At 45.5% G+C, this 22,825-nt stretch overlaps 1 pseudogene; it reads left to right on the forward strand.

Annotated features, from left to right (window-relative positions):
• The first annotated feature begins 892 nt into the window (after window positions 1-892).
• Window positions 893-20,057, forward strand: LOC110540695 (mRNA turnover protein 4 homolog; annotated as a pseudogene).
• Window positions 20,058-22,825: the final 2,768 nt, after the last annotated feature.

Genomic DNA, 22,825 nt, shown 5'->3' on the forward strand with positions numbered 1-22,825 from the left:
GCAGGTGTGAGCCTTGGAAACACTCCATTAAGCTTTCAGACACAAAGGGTCACCTAATGGTGTGCTGGAGGATTCCGTTTTTGTTGGTTTGCTTTTATTTTTTCTTTTTCTTTTCTTTCTTTTTTTTTTTTTTTTTTTTTTGAGACAGGGCGTTGTAAGTTAGGTTGTAAGTTAGCCTGCTTTTCAGGGACTCAGCGGCAGCACCAGGTGGGGTACATTTCCGATAAGTGGGGCATGTGATGGCCCACGCCTGTAATCTGAGCACTCCCGGAGGTATAGGCAGGAGGAACTCTGAGTTCAAGGTCGGCCTGGTCTACAAAGCCAGTCCAGGACAGACAAGGTACACAGAGAAATCCTATCTCAAAAAACCTAACCAAAACAAACCAAAAAAAACAACCAACCAAACAAACATCCCTTCCCAGCTACCCCAGATCTCCGTCTCTCTATCTCTTTGTTTCTCTATCTGTCTGTTTCTATCTCTTTCTTATGCCCTTGCTATAAGACCACCTTTAGCTCTCTCCTCTCCCCCTCGCATTATTTCTGTTGTGTGGCGTTATCTCTTAGTGGCATCCTTTGGCCTGGGACCCGCCCAGGGTACCTCTTTGCCTTTTTTTATCCCAGCACAGGGTCTCATGGAAAGCAGATGGGCATCCCACTTGGTATGTAGCTGAGGATAACCTTCAGCTCCCAAGTGCTAGAGTCACAAACCTGCCCCACCCCACCTAGCTTACAGTTTTGTTTATAGGAGGAGGCCAGCCCAGGTGCACTGTTATTGACAGATTAACAGATTCATGGTTGCTAGAGTTGGGGGATGAGGATGGGAAATGACTGCTAATAGGTAAGGGATTTCCTTTGGGAGAGACAGAGATGTTTTGAAATGAGGTAGGGGCTGGCAAGATGGCTCAGTTGATAAGAGCATTCAAAACTCTTGCATCGAAGCTGAGTTTGGTTCTTAGCGTCTGCATGATCCAGCATTCAGTTCCAGGGCATCTTCTGACCTCTGAGGGCACCATGGTACGTATACATACATGTGGGCAAAACACTCATATAAAAAATAAATAAATCTAAAAAATTAAAAAAAAATAATGGTGATGGCTGCAAGGTTCTGAGAAAACCCATTAACAATGTATTTTTTTTGGGGGGGGGTCAATACAGGGTTTCTTTGTGTAGCCTTCAACTTGCTTTGTAGATCAGGCTGTCCTCTGCATCCCCGAATGCTGGGATTAAAGGCATGCACCATGACCATCCCGCTTCTTCTTCTTCTTTTTGTTTTTTTGCATTGTTGGGCTTGGAAACCAGTCTCTTGCATACCACGGCTCAGCTACATCCCCAGTTGAATTATCCAGTTAAAAGAATACATTTTACGGGTTGTGAACTATGTTTCAGTTTAAGCTGTTACCAAAAAAATCGTATTTGCCTACCTTCAGAGATTCCAGGAGCTGGGAATCTGCTTTTTAAATGTCCGTTCACTGTTGGGCTTCATACCCTCTACAAGACTTTGAGGTGCCTTTCCAACCAAAGCAGACCTGACCCCAGGTCCTCCCGGCATCCCTCAATTCTTACCTGTTACAGGGTGTGGCTGGCACATGTTGCCTTCTACCTTGAACTCTCCCACCCAGGGGTGGGGCTTCCCTATATTATCCAGACATTTTGGTTCTCTCCTCTCTTTTCTTTTATCTGCTTTTCCTCTCTCTCTCTTCTCTCTCTCTGTCTCTCTCTCCCCCCTCCCTCCTAGTCTATGCATGTCCTTTTCTGCCCCCCCCTGCATGCATGGTGACTTCCCTGGCCCGGTGCTTTGGGACCAAGAACTGCCCCCAACAAACCTGCATTTATGTAACTTGTCTTGAATTAGCTCATTTCCGCTATTATCTCAGCCTTTTATTTTATTTATTTATTTTTTTGAGGTAGGTTTTCCCTAAATTGCTGAGGCTGGTCCTGAGCTTACTCTGTAGTCCGAGAAGGTCTGATCTTCTCATCTACCCTGTCTCAGCCTCTCAGGTATTGGAATTACAGGCTGTAACTTCAGGTCTGGATTAGAATCTTCACTTTTAGTGACATTTCTAAGTAGTAGAGGGAAGGTGATTTACAAGTAAACACATAACACCTGTGAAGAGCTCATAGTCACCCTGGGAAATGTGGGTTCCTACTGGGTAAAAATTTAGGGGCAGCCCCTGCAGTTCTGGAGGGAAATATGGCCGTAATCCAAGAGAAGACTCTTCAGTTGGAGGCCCTGGCCTTGGGCTCCACTACCCACATACAAATCCAGGGCAGTGTGGGTCAAGGTCTTGGGGAGAGTGGACAAGACTATACTGGGTTACAGGAGAGTGAACCAGGCACAGATATGGCACAGAGTCGTTAAAACCTGTGCTGTCTGTGGTCTGAAGGCTACTTACTCACCTTGACTTGGACGTGAACTTGAGGTAGTTAGGGTATGGATGGATGAGCCAACGTCATGTCTTTTATTTAGTTATTTATTATAGTAATCACAGTTTACTCACTTTGTATCCCAGCTGTAGCCCCCTCCCTCATTCTCTCCCAATCCTACCCTCCCTCCCTCATCTCCTCCCAAGCCCCTCTCCAAGTCCACTGATAGGGTAGGTCCTCCTCCCCTTCTGCCAACGTTATTTCTAAAAGCTGGGATACATTCTGATGGGAATGTGCTTCTAGGAGGCCATGACAATGACACACACACAGTACAAGAGAGAAGAGCCTCGTCATTGGATGGGCAAGAAAAAGTTGATTTGTGGAGCTGGGGAGATGGCTCAGATGATCAAGTGCCTGGCACATGAGCATGAGGACCTGAGGTAAGGTTCCCAGAACCTATATAAAAAATTGGGGTGGATACACTCATCTGCCATCCTAGCACTGCTGGAATGAAGACAGGTGAGTTCTCAGAGCTCCCTGGCCGGCCAGTCCAGCAAACTGGGGAGCTAAGAGCTGAATGGCAGATCCCATCTCAAAAAAGGAGGTGGATGGATGGCTCAGTGGTTAAGAGCATTCACTGCTCTTGCACAGAACCCAATTTGGGGTTTTCAGAATCCATATAACAGCTCACAATCATCTCTACATCCAGTTCTAGAGATCTGATATCCTCTTCTGAACTCTGCATAAGTGTGGTGATATATTCATATATAAAATAAGGTAGAGGGTTGCAGCGCAGTTGGTAGGGTGCTTGCCCAGCCTGTACCAGGTTCTGGGTTTAATCCTTAGCACCACATAGAACCTGACAGGATAACACACACCTGTAATCCTAGTACTTGGGAGATAGAGGTAAGAGGATCAGGAATGCAATCTCATCTCCTGCTATATAATGAGTTCAAGGCCAGTCTGGACTACATGAAACTCTTTAATATATGTTATCTATCTATCTATCTATCTATCTATCTATCTATCTATCTATCTATCTATCACCACTAAGCTACAACCTCCAGCTCACCCTTGCATTGTGTATATACGACCTTTTCGGGAAATGTAGTGGATGCTGGTAATTTCAGTGCTCAAGAAGGAAACTGAGAAAAAAAATTAAAAATAAATAAATAAAAAGAAGGAAACTGAGGCAGGAGGATTGCTATGAGTTGTAGGCCAGCCTGAGCTACAACCTGTCTCAAAACAAACCAACAAACATCCTTCTCCCTGGATAGCCTGAAACCATCTTCTTGATAACAGGAAAAAAAAATTTTTTTTTTTTTTTTTTGAGAAAATCCCCAGTCAGTCTTGTAGAAAAATCACAGTGTCTCTCCCAAAATACAGAACTGACATCTGTCTGGCCACTGGGTCTTGCTGCCTTAGAACATACAACCTGGAAGAAGTAAAAGCCTAAAGGTTGTTCCTTCTGGTTCCCAGGAACTGTGAACAGAAACCTGAAGGTGGGGCTAGGAAAGGAGTTGGCAGCCGTTCCAAGGTCACTCTTCTGGGCGTCTGGCCAGAGAAAAGGGTGGAAAGTTGAGTAAGGTGAAAGAGAAACCACATGCTGGATGTTTTGGGCCAAATTTGCAGTTGAGATTCTGAGAGGACATTTTTCTTTCACTGTGTCCCATCCCCCCCCCCAGCATCTCAGCCACATGGAGTGCCTAGGAGGTACATGGTTTAGCTGAAAGAGGACAAGGCATCTCGTTCTGAGTTGTCCTATGGTGCTGTGTGGTCTGGACAGAAAGTTCTGCTCTGTATGGACTTAGAGAAGTACAAGGAAATCAAGCTACAGGCAGATATTGAGGAGCCAACATCTACAGGCTCCTTGAGTCTGGATTCAGTGACTCAATGATTCAATCTGGATTTAATGATCCAGTGACTGAAACCTCAGTAAGTCAGGAGGCTGAGGCAGAAGGATGACAAGTTCAAGGTCTTCTGTGGCTTCAGAATGAATCCAAGGCCAGCTTGAGCAACTTAGAGAGGACCTTCGTCAAAAGAAAGAGTAAAGAGGCCGATGAGATGGCTCAGTGATTAAGAGCCAGGATGCTCTTTCAGAGGACCCAAGTTCAGTTCCCAGCACCCACATCAGGCAGCTCACAACCACCTGTAACTCCCGCTCCAGGGGATCTGAAATCCTCCCCTAGGTATCCAAACATATGCATAAAAATAATAAAAGATGTCTTTAAAAGTACTTAACAAAATTCAAAATTCTATCTATCTATCTATCTATCTATCTATCTATCTATCTATCCATGTATCTACTTATCCATGAAAGAATAAAAGTGGGCTACACTGTAGTTCAATGGTAGAGCGCTTGCCTAACATGAATGAGACTCTAGGTTCAATCCCCAACACTACAGAGGAGGAGAAGGGGAAGGAAAAGGAGGAGAACTGGGTATAGTGACTCCCAGCACTTAGGAGCCAGAGCCGGGCAGATCTCTGACTCTCTGACAAGGCTGACCAAGGCCAGCCTGGTCTACAGAGTGGATTCTAGGACAGCTAGGGCTTCATGGAGAAACCCTGTCTTGAAAACAAACAAAAACAAATGAACAAACAAAAACAAATGAACGAACAAACAAACAAACGAAAATAGAAAAGAAAGAAGCAGCAGCCAGCACCTTGAAGTTAAGCTCCAAAGTTCACTGACCATCAGGATGGGGACAGTTATCATTAGGGACCTAAGCTTGTGAGCACTCCCAGGCAAGGAGAGCATGGGAGATAGGGGCTGCTGCCAGTGTGTGGAAGCACAGCAGGAAAACCAGCGAAATAAGAGGTATGTGACTCTGAGCGTCCACATATAGAGGTGGGGAAGTGACTCCTTCAGCAGTTAAACATCAATTTTATCCCTGCAGGCCACTGATGTAGTCCTGTTAGATCCCAGGCCAATAGAAGACAAGGTCCCTGTTCTCCACAGTCACCCATTCCCTTCCAGTAGGGGTTCCTGCTGTAGCCACACCTATGTTAGGTAGAACAGGTGAGCCATGACATCAGTGGCATGGAGGAGTTCTTGGCAGCAGTGAGTCGGGGTCCTGGCTCCAGACTAGAGGGTGTGGGAGCAGCTTAATTCCCTTCCTCTTCCACTCCACCGGGGCCAAACGGCCTAATCCAAGTGCCAGTGTGGCGCAGGCCTTGGGAGTGCTTGGAAGGACACACCTTTTAGCCCAAGGGTGATGGGCAGGTCACTTTCTTGGCCATGAACTAGGCCAGGAGGGAGTGTCAGGTAATTAAGTGAGGACACTTGATTTCCACACAACTTGTTCTTCCTGTCTGGGGTAAGTTTAGTTTTGCCCCTGTTGTTACTTTTAATAGCACTTAGTCCTGAAAAGGAGATGGAAGAGAAGCAGCCCCTCTCCTTGGAGGCAGAGAGAGAAAGAGATTTGGGGATGGACTCAGAAGGTACTACGGAAGCTGTCACTCCCTGAGGCTCCCCAAACTCTTGGCATTAGAGAAACAACCCCTGCTTTTCATGTGATCCCAATTGTCTGGAGATTTTTATGACTTGAAACTCTTGTGTTTCCTGCCTTCCCATCCTCCATCCCCTTCAGAGCTCTGCCACTGAGTTATGCCTCAGCCCTGTATTCTGATTTTGAGACAGAGTCTCATTAGGTTGCCCAAGCAGAACTCTCTACACTCTCTACATTTGCCACGTAGCTCAGGCAGGCCTTGAACTTGGAATCCTGAAAGGCTGCCAAGCTTTACCTGTAGAAGTTGTCTCTTCTAGTTTAACAGCTCGTGAGAGCATGGATAGTGTCTGTAATGTCATCCTAGCCCATCTGCCCCAAGTCTATCTTCTCCCTCAGCAACTTCTCCTGAACTCTCTGCTTGTCCATTCATTCCTCCATTTCCTCATTGAGAAGACAGTTTTTGAGTACTGAGTACTAATGTCTTTCCTGAGGCCGGAAGTCCTTCCGGATATACAGAAGGAAACTGAGAGGAAGAAATACTATGGCCATTTGAGCCAGAAATGTAAGGGCAAATGTGAATGCTGTCAATGGCCTTGCTTTATAACCCCAGGGTCCACCCGAGATGGCTAGCTATTGTGGGAGACACCTCCTGCCTCTCCCAGACTCCCAGCTCGGGTGCCAATACAGGACCAACCCTAAATGGTGTGCGTGGGAAGGGAAGTTGAAAGAGATGAGCCTTGGTGGATAATTGCTCCAATCATTTTGTTCTCTACTGAGACAGTGCTTTTAATGAATGAATAAATTGTGTGTGTGTGTGTGTGTGTGTGTGTGTGTGTGTTTTCATGTGTGGGGTGGGTGTGCATGAATGAGTGATTATGTTCCTCAGAGATCCCAAGTTGACATGCTATTCATCTTACTATTTTTAAATTTATTCTTATTGTGGGGGTGGGCACATACCGCACAGCCAGCATACAGAGGTCAGAGGACAGCTTTGTGGAGTCACTTCTCTCCTTTCACCTTTATGTGGGTTCTGGGATTCGAACTCACGTCACCAGGCTTATAGGGCAAGCCCCTTCACCCGCTGACCATCATTCCAGCACCGTTTCATGTTTTGAGACAGGGTCTCACCGATAGAGCTGGACTGGCTTGGCCAGTGAACTCCAAGGACCTTCTGGTCTCTACTTCTTCAGTACTGGGATTACAGGCATGTGAACAGTAAGAATTCTGTCTGAGCTGTCTCTCCAGCTTCCTTTTTATTTTATCGGTTTGAGACAGTGTCTCATGTGGTCCAGGCTGGCTTTGAACTATGTAGCTTAGGCTGGCCTTGAACGACCCCCCACCCCCACCCCATAAGTGTGCATACCTGGCCGAGACAATATTTATATCTATGGCAATTTTTGTTGTCATAGAAATCCCCTAACATAACAGGAACCATCTTAACTTCTTTTGGAAGGTATTGGGTTGGGACCCAGACTCGCATTTGCTGGGCACACACTCTGCTTCCGAGCTCCCTGCTTCTTAACAGTGTGTGGTGTGGAGGCTTCACCGGGACAATTCTGAAGGATGTTCCACGTGATCTCTATGCTTCTCCCCAGTAAGACTGAGCCCCATGGTGGTGACCAGCTCCCAAACACAGCCTTCATTGTCTCTCCTCCCTACCCGGCCTCTCTTTTGGGGGTCATGTCCAGAATAAACCATCAGCTCTCCAAGTCCTTGAGTCAGCAACCGCTTAAGGGACTACAGGCGCAGCCAACAGGGATGTGAGGTGAGGCTCTGCAAGCACAAAGGAGGGGTTCCCCACCCAGATCTTCTGGATCCCAGGGTGACCCCAAGCAAAAGCTCGGAGCCAACTGGGATTCAAAACCCTAGTATAGAGCTGAAGGAATGGCTTAGCAGTTACGGACACTTGTTACTCCTGCAGAGGACCTGGGTTTGGTTCCCAGAAGCAAATGATGGCTTACAACCATACCTAATTCCAGTTCTAGGGGATGCAATACCCTCTTCTGACCTCCGTGGGCACCAGGAACATAGGTCATCTACATACATCCACGCAGGCCAAACACGAACATATATATATATATATATCCCCTAGTTTGTTAGCCACAAAGAAAAGAAGAAAAAGGAATTGGGGTCCAGGCAGAAGAACCAGAAAGGGGAGTGGCATGTGGATGTAAGAAACTAGAGGATGACAAGCTCCTTCACTTAGCATATGAAGAGATGGCCCAGTGGTTAAGAGCCCTTGCAGAGCCCCTGAGTTCAGTTCTTAGCACCCATGTATGATGGATTGCAACTGTCTGTGACTTCAGCTCTAGGCGGATCTGACACCTTCTTCTGCCCCCTGCCCCTGTATCTATATTCATGTTCACGTACCAACACATAGACACACACACACACACACACACACACACACACACACAAATACAAATAAAAGTATATCTTGAGAAAATATCCCAAAATACCTGGGTGTGGTGGCACACACCTGTATTCCCAGCACTTGGGAAGGGAGAGGCAGGCGGATCTCTGTGAGTTCGAGGCCAGCCTGGTCCAGGACAGCCAAGGCCACACAGAGAAACCCTGTGTGGAAAGAAAAAAGAGAGAAAGAAAAGAAAAGCAAAAGAAAAGGGAGTATCCCAAATTGAATGTGTGGTTGATTACCTCACCTGCTGGTCAATTAACTTAGATGGATCCCATTCTCCTGTGATGGAGCCCACCTGGTTGGGAAGTGAGGATTAAAAGAAATAAAGCAAGGCCCAAGGGATCAGCTTGAGAGGACTATCAGTAAAAACCGAAGCCCCAAGTTTATTTTACAGCTCCCTTTTATAGGCAAAGCAAAACAAGGCATACCAATACAGGGAAGGGGTTCATGGAGCCAATTTGTTTTCTTAGACCACATCTCTGTATAGCAGAAATGGTTCAAGGTCACACAAACAAGTTAAAGAAGCTTGGCGAAATGTTCTGTTTCTCTCTGTCTCAAGGTAAAGGCCAGGGTGAAAATGTTTTTTTTGCCGAAGACTCAATAACAAAGCAGCTTGCCAAACAAGCAGCTCTCCACACTCCTGAAAAATGTTCACAGCACTTCACTCACAGTTGAGCAAGCCTCTTGAACACAAAGCCCATCTTAGAAGAAACTGGGGAAAACCACACATAATTTGCTGACTGCTGAACTTGAAGTGATACATGGAATGGTTGTATAAGTTTACTTTCACATCATCATACAGTCAAAAAGCATCAGGACTGTGTGCCAACCTGTATGGCAGAACTGCCAGAATGCATTGTGCACAGAGCAGCCAGGCTTTCAGCTTGTGCTGTGTGCCCTTCTTTTGTTTTGCTTTGTTTTATGTAATGAAAAAAAAATTTTTTTTTTGCATATGTTATGTCTGTGTGCCTGGATGTGTTTATATGTAATATACGTACAGATGCCAAAGGACGTGGAATTTCACGTAAATGGAAGTTACAGGTGGTTGTAAGCAGTAAGCTAAGTCTTCTCCAGCACTCCACCTCTTTCCGAGTCAGGGTCCCCCTCACGGAACCTTGTCTATCTTGGAATCTATGATGTTCCTCTTCTCCCCTGCCTCCTGAATGCTGAGCTTACACGCATGTACACATCGTCAGGACTGGGGTTCCAGTCTCTGTGTTTCCAGTGCCTCCTTCCCCCATTGGGGTTACAGGGGCATAGCACCATGACAGAAATGTCAGCACGCGCTGGGGACTGGCCTCAGGTCTTCAAGCTTGTGTGGCTAACACCTCACCAGATCATCCATTTCCCCAGCCCCTGAATTAGGTTCGCGATCAAGTGCTTTCAACTTTCAAATCAGGTCGGTTTGTACAAACACCTTACCCCAGGTTCTCCCCACATTGCCACCTATTGAAAGGAAACAGCATCTAATCTTGAAATGCTGGCCTTTTAAGGAAAGTTTAGACAATTTTCTTATTTAAAAAGTGTTTTCTGTTTTCTGGGCATGGTGGTGCATGCATTTAATCCCAGCACTTGGGAAGCAGAGGCAGATGGATCTCTGAGTTCGAGGCCAGCCTGGTCTCCAGAGCAAGTTCCAGGAGAGCCAGGGCTATGCAGAGAACCCTGTCTCAAAAAAAAAAAAAATAAATAAATAAATAAAGAAAGAAAGAAAGAAAGAAAGAAAGAAAACAACAAAACAAACAAACTAGAAAAGATCATCTTGAGTGAGGTATCCCAGAAACAGAAAGACACACATGGTATATACTCACTTATAAGTGGATATTAGACATATAATATAGAATAAACATACTAAAACTCTGTACACCTAAGGAAGCTAAGCAAGAAGGAGGACCCTGGGTAAGAAGATCAATCCTCATTCAGAAAGGCAAATGAGATAGACATCAGAAGAGGGAGAAAACAAGGAACAAGACAGAAGCCTACTACATAGGGCCTCTGAAAGACTCTACCCAGCAGGGTATTAAAGCAGATGCTGAGACTCATAGCCAAACTTTGGGCAGAGTGCAGGGAATCTTATGAAAGAAAGGGGAGATAGAAAGACCTAGAGTGGACAGGAGCTCCACAAGGAGAGTAACAGAACCAAAAATCTGAACCCAGGGGACTTTTCTGATTTTGATACTCCAACCAAGGACCATTCATGGAGATAACCTAGAACCTCTGCACAAATGTAGCCCATGGCAGCTCAGTCTCCAAGTGGGTTCTCTAGTAAGGGGAACAGGGACTATCTCTGACATGAACTCAGTGGCCTGCTCTTTGATCACCTCCCCTTGAGGGGAGGACAGCCTTACCAGGCCACAGAGGAGGACAATGCAGCCAGTCCTGATGAGACCTGATAGGCTAGGGTCAGATGGGGAGGAGGACTTCCCCTATCAGTGGACTGGGAAAGGGGCATGGAAGGAGAAGAGTGAGGGAGAGTGGGGGTGTGGGAAGGGGCTACAGCTGAGATACAAAGTGAATAAATTGTAATAAATTGAAAAATTAAAAACAAAACAAACAAACAAACAGAAAAGTGTTTTACATTTATTTTTTTACCGTGTTCCATAATATACCATGTAGAGGTTAGAGTGCGTGTTGGAGTAGGTGCCAGCACATGGATTCAGGGACTGGAATTCAAGTCCTCAGGCTTGGAGGCAAACACCCTTAACCTGTTGTGCCCTAGCTCCTAGTGCTAGTATTTAGGTAACCTGTTTCTGGGTTGCCTAGCAACCTATGATGTCATCATTTGTCACCCACCAGGTAGCCACACCTGGCAGGTGGGGTTAAGTTGCTCCTTAAAAGGATCAACCCACCACTTTGTCACTCTCTTGCTCTCTTGCCCTCTTGCCCTCTTGCCCTCTTGCCCTCTTGCTCTCCTGCTCTCTCCCCTTTCTCTGTCGGGGTGTCCCTCCCTTCCTCCTATCATGTCTCACTCTTTCCTTCCCCCTCTCTCTCTTCATCTCCATCTAATAAACCTCTTTCATATAAAATCTGTGTGCATCATCATTTTATTGATCCTAACATTGGTGCATTGGCCAGGAAGGGCTCTCCTGGTAGAACCTGGTCTGTTCACAACAGGATCCCTTACTCGACCATGATGCATGCAACAGATTTTTCTTCTGTTCCACCTTTCCCTAACCACCACTCAACCATATATGCCTTAAAATACACATTTTCTCTCAACTGCCCTGCCCTTACCATGCACACCTGTCACTCTGCTCAAGGCCACTCAGACTTGGTGTCCTGCTATGTTCTCTGAGCACCCAGGAAAAGGCAGACACTCATGCTGCTCCAGAATCAGCTTGGGGAAACTAAAACGCTGACGCCAGACACTGAAACTGCCTCTTCAGACGCAGCCTGCTTTTAAATTGTTGCTGTTAGGTAAGCAATTGTTGGGGACCCTGTGCACACACAGATGGCTCCACTGCCTCAGGCCCCATGGCAAGGTCTAAAATCTCCCACAGAACGCCTGCCCCAAGAGGCTGGCTTGCAGAAGAGTGTTTTCAGTTGCACAGACTTCCGATCAGCCATGCCACACACATGCAGAGAGTTTAGAACTGTGCCAGGACAGCCATCCCACCAGCAAGCACCTAGTTTTGCTATACCAATATGGCCACGCACTGCACATGGCTAGCGGCCATGTTGATTTTGGGATAAGGAGGGTGGAGCCATGGTCTTACTACCATCTCCACTTAGTCAAGCACATGTTTTCACTGACACCTTAACTTAGGGCAATCAAGGGCAGTCACATGGTTGGCAGCCATCTTGTTTTATATATATATATATATACAACCAAAATGCTGTGGTTTCCCCCGCTACCAGCTGCTTTTACTAATTTGTTCCTGTCCCACTGTTTTCGGAGCTGCAAAACTGCAGTCTCTTGTAGACCCTAAAAGGCCATTGTGCCCCTTCCTACCTCCATTCTAAAGCTGCCTGTCTGCCCCTATCCTTTTCTGTGGATGAGAGTCCCTCTACAAGAACTCAGCCTTACTGCAGATAAAGCCCTGGTACCAGGCACTGAGTTTCTTGGGCTTAGCCCGTTTAAGCCCATGACCTGCTGTGCTATTTGGCTGAGGAACCACTCTAGTCATATGGTCCATTTCCATTTCCTCTTTCTCATTCGCAGGAACGGCTTCCTCATATTCTCTCCTCATAGGTTGGAAACTTCTGGCTTCTACATCTACATTTGCCCTACTCAAATGTCTAATATCCAGTAACACTAAGAGCTATCCGTGAAGTAAAAAAACAATTCTCTATTTATCTTTTCTCAAAGTTTTGTCTGTTTCTCTCTGCCTGCTATCTCACTAAATATACTCTCTGGTTTCTTTTTATACTCTCAAAAAAAAAATCTTAAAATTAAACTGTAAACCTTAAGGTGACCACTTGGTATGAACAATTTTAATCATAATTAATTCTCTGTTTATTTTTATCTGCTTTTAGACTAGGACATTTTCTTGCTATTATTTTTTTCTCTCTCTCTAACCCTCTTGCATGGTAATCAAGAGCTCTTCCAATGAGCCTACATTTATATACTTTAACTTGCCTTACATGAGAAGCAGCCCAAGTTCCTCATTTTTTAATTACAGAAAAAGGGAGAGATGTTAGTATTTAGGTAGCCTGCTTCTGGGTTGCCTAGCAACCTATGATGTCATGTGTCACCCGCCAGGAAACCACACCTGGCAGGCATGGTTAAATTGCTCCATAAAAGGATCAACCCTCCACTTTGTTGCTCTTTTCCCTCTTGCCCTCTTACTTTCGCTCTTGTGCTCTCTCCCCTTTCTCTGTTGGAGCACCCCTTCCCTTCCCCCTATGTCTTGCTCTCTCCTCTCTCTTCATCTCCATCTAATAAACCTCTTTCATATAAAAACCTGTGTGCATCATCATTTCATTGGTCCTAACACCTAGATGTTTCTCAACTAAACATAAAACATTTCCAAGCCAGAGATGTGGCTCAGTGTGTAGCATGAGGCCCTGGGTTTGATAGATCAACCAGGTGTGTTGGCACAAGCCTGTCATCGCAAAATGTGGGAAGTTCAAGGACATCTTTGGTTATAAAATGAGTTCTAGGCTAACCTGGTATTTATGGAACCCTGTCTTAAACCAAACCAAACCAAACCAAACCAAACCAAACCAAACCAAGTGTTTTCTCTCAAAGTGGGGAGGAAACATGATCAAGAATTAACTGGGGTAGGATTGGTGGTACATGCCCATAATCCTAGCACTTGGGAGGCTGAAGTAGGAGAAATGTCATGAGTTTGAGAGAGGCCATCCTGGGCTACATATTGAGTACTAGGCTAACCGGAGCTAGATGACAAAGACTGTGTCCCCCGCCCCAAATAAATAGAAAATAAAATATCAATTGCTTCATTGTTTAGTCTCATCATAAATTTTGGGACACTAGGGATTGGTTTCTTGGGAGAAGGGGTAACTGCCTGAGGTGACACCAGATTGTCCAATCAACCCCAACAGTCATTCTTGCAGGGGTATCTTTGTAGCAAGAGAGCCAGCGCGTTAGTGCCAAGTGCAAGAGTCAGGCACATTTCTTTAATACTCTCGTTGGCATGGACAGCAGACACAAGGGAGCACACACAGAATTATATTGTGCAATGTCCCTGCCAATGGCCAAGATATCATCGCCATCTTTGTTTAAGAGCACTGATGTTTGCACAATGACAAAACCGCCTAATGATGCACTTCTCAGGAGTCCCTTTGTTCTTTGACTGGGCTCAGCTGAGCAGAGCAGAAGTGGCAGGTATGCCTGCCCTCCTTGTTGTCACCTCCCTCCTCCCTTCTTTCCTCCTCCGACTAACTATGTGATCAAAGCTAATCTTAATCTTTTATTGGTGTTTGTTTTTCTTGCCAGGTAATAGAAACACATCTTTGTTCTCAGAAGAGAACAAAGGTCATTGGGAAACAGGTTCTCTCCTTCCTGTCCCTTCCAAACAAACCTTGGGACTAGTTTATCTTCTTCCATAGATACCCATCAACACATCTGATTACGTCTTCCTTTTAGCCTCTGCCTAAGTTGAGCATTTTATACACCGCCCTAAACCTTACGGTGAGTGAAAGTGCGAGTGTGTGTGCATGCATGTACATGCATCTGTATATGCTTCTGTGTGTGTGTGTGTGTATGTACTTGAGCACTATGTGCTTGTGGTGAGCAGAGGCCCATGTCAGACATCTTTCTCAGTTCCTTTGCAACTTCCATTCTGGGACAGTCTTTCTCACTAACCCTAGAGCTTGCTGATTGGATCAGGCTGGTTGAGCACCTATGTCTGCCTCCCCAGTGCTGAGAGTTCAGGCTTGTGTCACCATGCCCAGCTTTAACATGAAACTCGAACTTCAGTGTGTGTGTTAAGTACTTTACTTTACTTTACTGGCTGTCTCCCCAGCCCTGCTGAGCTTTCTGTTTTACCTAAAAGTAATTCCTGGACCTCTTTCTGTGTTAGTGTATTTGGGGTGGCTAATGGTGAAGGCTCATGCCATTGTGTGTTTGCCTGGCCTCCATGTTGGCACAGATGTAGGCCACACACAGCCTGTTGTGATTTTAGACAAGGCTGTGGTGTCTATCTCAAGTGTGTGAATATATTTGTGGGAGGATTCCCTAAAGGCAGAGCTGTGGGGTGAAAGGGAGGGGTAACTTCAGTTTTTAGCTATTGCCAATTTGCCCTCTGTACCAACCATCGGCGAACGTGCCAGCTTTCTCACACCTTTAAACACAGCCTACTGGATTTCTGTTACCTCAAACTTGGTGGGAACTCGGCTGTCAGCTTACACCGTTCAGTAGGTTCAAAGTCTTCTGGGATGCAGCTGGGTGCACTATTCAGGGATCACCGGGTTAAGATGGAGGCATTGACTGGGCTGAAGTCTTTCTGGAGGCTATGAGGACATCTCTACTGATGGTTGGCAGAATTCAGGTACTTCTGGTTGTAGGACTGCAATCTGCCTGTCCTTTCTGAAGTCTAATCAAGGGCCTGCTCTCCATTCTGGACCGGATGGCCTCCTCAGAAGTCTTGCAAATCTTTCTCTGGTTTTGGAATGCCATCTTCTGCTCTCTCTCTCTCTCTCTCTCTCTCTCTCTCTCTCTCTCTCTCAGCTCTATGCCCCTCATTAAGAGGCATATGGGAAGCTGAGCCTGGGGGTGGAGGCCTAGATTGCTCTTAAACCTTCAAAAACACTTTTTAAAAGGTTTATTTTCTTTTGTGTTGCTGAGTGTTTTGCCTGCATGTATGTGTATAGACCACATTGATGCCTGCTGCTTTTGCAGACCAGATGGTATATGTTTTATGTGTATATATGTATGCAGTTGTGCTTACTGGCATATGTGTGCGTGGAGGTCAGAAGCTGCCATTTGAATGTTTACTTAATTTGCTTCTTTAGCTTTTATTTTTATTTTGTTTTTTCAGACAGGGTTTCACTGTGTAGCCCTGTCAACTCCTGGACTCAGGCTGGCCTCGAACTCACAGAGATCCACCTGTCTCTGCCTCCCTGATCGCTGGGATCACAGGCATGCATCACTATGTCCAGCTAAGACCAGGGTTTTCTGTGTAACACTGGCCATCCTAGAATTCTCTATGTAGAGTAAGCTGGCCTCGAACTCACAGAGATCCACCTGCCTCTGCTTCTGGAGTGCTGGGATTAAAGCCTTGAGCTACTATACCCAACTTTTTTTTGAGACAGGGTTTCTCTGTGTTACTCTGGCCATCCTGCAACTTGCTCGGCAGAGCAGGCTGACCTCAAACTCACAGAGTTCTACATGCCTCTGCCTCTGTACTGCCCAGTTTGAAGATGATCTTGATGTGGTGAGGATGATGTTAGATCCCTGATCCTCTCAAGTGCTGATGTGTCGCCATATCTAGCTCTGCCAAATTCTTTCTTATTGCGCAGATACAAACAGATTGCTGTATTAAAGTGAACAGATGACATACACAAAACTTGTTCAAGATGTTATCGCAAGCACCTGTAATCCGAGTATACCTGTACCCCTAAGGGCGAGAGTTTGAGGCCAGCCTGGGCTATATAGCAAAACCTTGTTACAAAAACAAAGCAAGCAAGCAAGCAAACAAATGACAACAACAGAGCAAACAAACAACCCCAGTATAGAGTAAGTTGAGATATAGATACCTTGAATAAAAAACAAAACTCTTGGTTTTCAATCTTCTATGTATACCACAAGTAGCTATCACCATGCTTCTTTACCTTTTTACCCCTTTGAGACAAAGTCTTGTATAGCCCAGGGTGACCTAGCATTTACTATGTAGCAGAGGATGGCCTTGAACACCTGATCCTCCTGCCTCTACCTCCCGAGTGGAAGCATTACAGATGTGCACCAGCGGGTCTGGTTATATGGCATTGAGATCCGAACCTAGGACCTCATGCACACGTTTGAGCAGCCTAGCTACGTTCCCAGCCCCTTCTGTTTTGAGACAGGGTCTTACAGTATAACCCAGATAAGTTTTCTGCCCTGGCCTCTCAAGCCCTGTCACTATTGTGGAGTATCCCTCTAGAGAAGATTGCTCGGACACCGGTTTAAGAGACTAGAAAGTATTAGGTGGTGCTGGCTGGTGGCTAACACTGGGTGTTTGGGATCCCAATGTAGCCCTGAGCCTTTCTCAGAAAGAGCTTTTTAAATTATTTTTATTTATTTATTTTGGTTTTTCAAGATAGGGTTTCTCTGTGTACAAAGTGAGCCCATGACAGCTAAGGCCACACAAAGAAACCCTGTCTTGAAAGAGAAAGAAAGAAAGAAAGAAAGAAAGAAAGAAAGAAAGAAAGAAAGAGAAAGAAAGTTGTCCTCTGAACTCTACACACACACACACACACACACACACACACACACACACTTTAAACATTAAAAAATAAGGTAGACTGTTATTGGGGAAAATATCCAATGTCAACCTCTGGTCCCCACACGCATGTACACAAACACCCATACATGAACATATACATATACACTTACACATAAAATATTTTAAAAATTAATTTTTTCCATTTATTTATTTATTTATTTAATCACTTTACAGCCTGATCCCAATACCCTCCCTCTTTTCCTCCCAGTCCCACCCTCACACACCCCTCTCCTCATTCCCCCCTCTCCTTCTCCGAGAACAGAAGCCCCACCCCCTACCATTGGTACCAACCCACCCTGGCACCTCAAGTCACAGCAGGACTAAGCGCATCCTCTCCCACTGAGGCCAGACAAGGCAGCCCAGCTAGGGGAAAGGGAGCCAGAGGCAGGCAACAGAGTCAGACACAGCCCCCTACACCCATTGTTAGGACATGATGACCAAGGTGCACTTCTGCTACATATGCATGCTCTTTGGTTGGTGGTTTGGTCTCTGTGAGCTCCCATGGGTCCAGGTTGGTTGACTCTGTAGGTCTTCTTGTGTCCTTGACCCCTCTGGTTCCCTCAATCCTTCCTCCCACTCATCCACAGAACTCCCCAAGCTCGGCCTATTGCTTGGCTGGGGGGTCTCTGCATCTGTTTCCATCAGCTGCTGGATTATGCCTCTCAGATGACAGTTATGCCAGGCTCCTGTCTGCAAGCATAGCAGAATATCATTAATGGCTACAGGGGTTGGCTCTCTCCCATGGGGTGGGTCTCACATGGGGCCAGTCATTGGGTTGCCATTTCCTCACTCTCTGTTCCATCTTTATCCCTGCACTTCTTGTAGGAAAGATACATTTTGGGTTGAAGGTTTTATGTGTGGGTTGTAGTCCCACCTGGCTACAGAAAGTGGCCGCTCCAGGTTCCATATTCCCCAGCTCCTAGGAGTCTCAGGGAGTACCGGGAGAGAGAATGGAAGTGGGTGGTGGTGGTGGGCCATCTCCGGGATGGGGGAGGCTTTGGGGAGTCTGTGGCTGAAAAATTATTTTTAATTATCTGCTGGTTTCCTGGGGGATGTCAGAGGCTCTAGACACGATGTGGATATTGGGAACTGAACTCAAGTCCTTTGCAAGAGGTTTAGGGTATGCTTTTAACCACTGGGCCATGTCTCCATCCCAAGGGATCATCAAAGACACTGTCGCACGGTGGCAGAGATTTCACTGCAAGATGGACAGCTTAGTCTTCCTTTTGGTACTGAGAAGGCTGGACCAGATGGGTCTGTGGCAGACGCCAAGCCTTATTTTAAAATGAAAACCGTCCATTTTCAATTAGGAACACATCTCTCCCCCCCCAATCCCCCGAGAATAGTAAATGTCAGTTTTGTTTGTGTTTTGAGAAAGGACCTCATGCAGCCCAGACTGGTCTCAAGCTCTCTACGTAGCTGAGGCTGGTTTTGAACACCCGATCCTCCTGTCTCCACTTCTCATGTGCTGGGATAACAGATATTTACCAACATGCCTAATTTTAAGTATTGCTTTTAAAATTCTTGTTCTTGGCTGGGCATGGTGACACATGCCTTTAATCCCAGCACTCAGGGAGCAGAGGCAGGTAGATATCTGAACTCGAGGCTAGCCCGGTCTACAGAGTGGTATAGGATAGGTAGAGCTACACAGAGAAACCTTGCATAGAAAAACAAAACAGAGCCAAGAGTGGTGGTGCATGCCTGTGAGAAGGCAGAGGCAGGTGGATCTCTTTGAGTTTGACGCCAGCCTGGTCCACAAAGAAGAAAATGAGGAACAACAAAGCAAAGCAAATTAAAATTCTTGTGTTTGTATTGTTATTGTTTTCTCAGATTTCTTTTCCATTTACAAAGGTATTTCACCCCCTTGTCTTGGGTTTCTATTGCTGGGAAGAGACACCATGCTTTTTATAAATTTTTTTAATTAAAAAATTTATTTATTGGGGCTGCTGGGTCTTTGCTGTACATGTCTTTTAGAGTGATGCCCAAATCCAAACGAGACAAGAAAGTTTCCTTAACCAGAGCTGCCAAAAAAAAAAAAAAAAAAAAGGCTTGGCATGGAAGCAGAACCTGCTGGAATAGCTTCGGGAAGGCATGGACGCCTGTACTTCTTCATCTTCTCTATGGCCAACATGAGGAACGGCAAGCTGAAGGACATCTGGAAGACAGGAAGCACAGCCGGATGTTCCTTGGCAAAATCAAAGTGATGATGGTGGCCTTGTGTCGAAGCCCACAGTTAATCTGACGAATACAAAGACAACCTGCCAAGAAGTTGAAAGGTAAAGTTGGCTTTTTTTTTTTTTTTTACCAACCGCATGAAGGAGAAGGTGAATGAGTGGTTCAAAAAGCACAGAGAAATGGCGTTTGCCCGAGCTGGAGACAAAGCAACTTGAACTGTGAGTCTGGATCCGGGGCCCCTGAAGCAGTTCCCTCATTCCCTGGAGCCACAGCTGAGGCGGCTGGCTGGGCTAGCCCACAGCCCTCAAGAAAAGTGTGGACCCTGTTATCTGACTACAAAGTATGCAAGGACAGTGACGGGCTGACCCCAGAGCAGGCCTGAGTCCTGAAGCTCTTTGGGTATCAGAGAGCTGAATTCAAAGTGACCATCCAATACATGTGGGATACCCGGTCGGGAAGATTCCAGCAAATGGACCTGCCTGAGAGCTCACGTGAGTCAGAGAGAGGATGAGGAGGAGGATGACAGCTGAGTCTAGGACTTGGGACTAAGGCCTTCTTTCAGCAAGTTCTTCATCTCCACTGGACCATCTAGGACTGAAGTCACCCCTGGAGGGAACAGCTATTTATTTTGCTATGGATAAAGACAAGGGAGGGTGGTAAAGAGTGACTTTGTTCGCAGGCCACAGAGGGAGACAGTGCAGCCACTCCTGAGGAGACCTGATAGACTAGGGTCAGAAGGAAGGGGAGGAGGACCTCCCCTATCAGTGGACTTGGGGGAGGGGCATGTGTGGAGAAGGGGGAGGGAGGGTGGGATCGGGAGGGGAGGAGGGAGGGAGCTACAGGGGGAATACAAAATGAATAAGTTGTAATTAATAAAGATAAAAATTGAAAAAAGAAAATAAAAATGAGTTTATTAAAAAAAAAGAGAGAATAAAATTTTGTCCTCTGGGTGTTAAAAATTATTTATTCACTGTACATCCCGATTGCAGGCCCCCCTCCTCCCAGTTCCCCCTCACTCGCCCCTCCTCCATTATCCCCTCTCCTTCTCCTCAGAGAAGGGGGAGGTCCCCCATGGGTACCAAGCCATGCTTGGCACATTAAGTTGCTGCAGGACTAGGTGACTCCCGCTGAGCCCACGCAAGACCACCCAGTTAGGGGAAAGGGATCCAAGGGCACACCTCAAGTCAGAAAGGGCCCCCACTCCAGTTGTTGGGGAATCCACATGAGGACCAAGTTGCATATCTGTTACATGTGTGCAAGGGGCGTAAGACCAGTCCATGTCTGCTCTTTGGTTGGTGGTTCAGTCTCTGTGAGTCCCCGTGGGCCCAGGTTAGTTGACTCTGCAGGTCTTCTTGTGGAGTCTTTGACCCCTCCAGCTCCCTCAATCATTCTGCCAACACTTCCATATGACTCCCTGAGCTCTAACGCTTGGCTGTGGGGTCTCTGCATCTGTTTCCATCAGCTGCTGGGTCTTAGAAGACAGTTATGCTAGCCTTTTGTCTGCAAGCACAGCAGAATCTCATTAAGAGTGTCAGGGGTTGGCTCTCTCCCATGGGGTGGGTCTCAAGTTGGGCCAGTCATTGGTTGGCCATTCCCTCAATTATCACTCCATCTTTGTTCTTGCACATCTTGTAGGCAGAACAAATTTTAGGATGAAGGTTTTGTGAGGGGGTTATTTTCCTTATCCTTCCAATGGAAGTTCTGCCTGGCTACAGAAGGGGGCCATTCCAGGCTTTATATCCCCCGTTTCTAGGAGTCTCAGACTTCCTGGGGCCTTCCTTATACCAGGTCTGTGGTATGTCCCAGAAATGCCTCCCCTTTGATTTCCCTTCTCTCACCTTGCCCTCTCTTTCCCCTGTTCTCCCTACTCATAATCCCCACCTCTGCTTCCCTCCCAATCCCTTCTCCTACCCAGTTCCCTCCATCCACCGACCTCCAATGCCTACTTTATTTTTCCTTCTGAGGGAGATTCAAACATCCTCCCTTGGGCCCTCCTTGTTACTTAGCTCCTTTGGGTCTGTGGATTGTAGTATAGTTATCCTGTACTTTATGGCAATTATCCACTTATAAGTGAGTATATAGTCCATTTCCTTTAGATTTTCCAATTTTGTGGAATACAGGCTTTTGAAGTAAGGCCTAATAATTCTTTGGATTTTCTCATGTCTATTGTTATGTCCCTTTTCCATTTCTGATTTTCTTAATTTGGATATTGTCTCTCTGCCTTTTACTTAATTTAGCTAAGGGTTTGTCTATCTTGTTGGTTTTCTCAAAGAACCAGCTCTTGGTTTTATTGATTCTTTCTATTTTTCTCTTTGTTCTTAATTTATCGGTTTCAGCCCTGAGTTTGATTATTTCTTGCCATCTAGTCCTCCTTGGTGTGTTTGCTTCTTTTTGTTCGAGAACTTTCAGAAGGAATGTTAAGTTGCTAGTATGAGATGCTATAATGAAGAGATACGGAGAACATAGGAAGCCTACCAATTTCTTTATGAAAGCACTTAGTGCTATGAACTTTCCTCTTAGCACTGCTTCCACTATGTCCCATAAGTTTGGGTATGTTGTGCCTTCATTTTCATTAAATTCTAGAAAGTCTTTCTTTCCTTTTTTTCCCTTTTTTTCTCCCTCCCTCCCTCCCTCCCTCTTTTCTTTCTTTCTTTTCCTGACCCAGTGGTCATTGAGTGGAGAGTTGTTCAGTTTCAATCAGTTTGTAGGCTTTCTGTTGTTTAAGTCCAGCTTTAATCCATGGTGACCTAATAAGCTACAATAAGATTTCAATTTTCTTCTATCTGTTGAGGTTTGCTTTGTGACCAACTATAGAGTTAATTTTGGAGAAGGTTCTGTGAGGTGGTGAGAAGAAGGTATGTTCTTTTGTATTTGGATGAAAGGTTCTATAGATATCTGTTAGGTCTATTTGATTCATGACATCTGTTAGTTTCATTATTTCTCTGTTTAGTTTCTGTCTGGGTGATCTGTCCATTGGAGAGAGTGGGGTGTTGAAGTCTCTTACTATTAACATGTGGGGTTCAATGTGTGATTTAAGCTTCAGTAATGTTTCTTTTACAAATGTGGGTGGCCTTGTATTTGGGGCATATATATTCAGAATTGAGATGTCCTTTTGGTGGATTTTTTTCTTTGATGTGTATGAAGTAGCCTTTCTCATCTCTTTTGATTAATTTTGGATGAAAGACTATTTTATTAGTTATTAGAATGACTGCTCCCCCTTGCTTTTTGTGCTCTTTTGCTTGGAAAACCTTTTCCCAGCCCTTTAGTCTGAGGTAATGTCTATTTTTGTTACTGAGGTGTGTCACTTTTATGTAGTAGAATGATGGATCCTGTTTATGCATTCATTTTGTTAGCCTGTGTCTTTTTATTGGGGAATTGAGTCTATTGATATTGAGAGATATTAATGACCACTGATTTTTAGTTCCTGTTATTTTTATGATTGTGGTGGTACTGTGTGTGCTTCTCTTCTGTTAGCTCTGCTGAGGTGGAGTTATTTATTTTCTGTGTTTTCCTGGTTGTAGTTAACACTCTTGGGTTGG

This window comes from Meriones unguiculatus, chromosome X (genome assembly GCF_030254825.1).
Source record: "Meriones unguiculatus strain TT.TT164.6M chromosome X, Bangor_MerUng_6.1, whole genome shotgun sequence".
Classification (NCBI taxonomy): Eukaryota; Metazoa; Chordata; class Mammalia; order Rodentia; family Muridae; genus Meriones; species Meriones unguiculatus.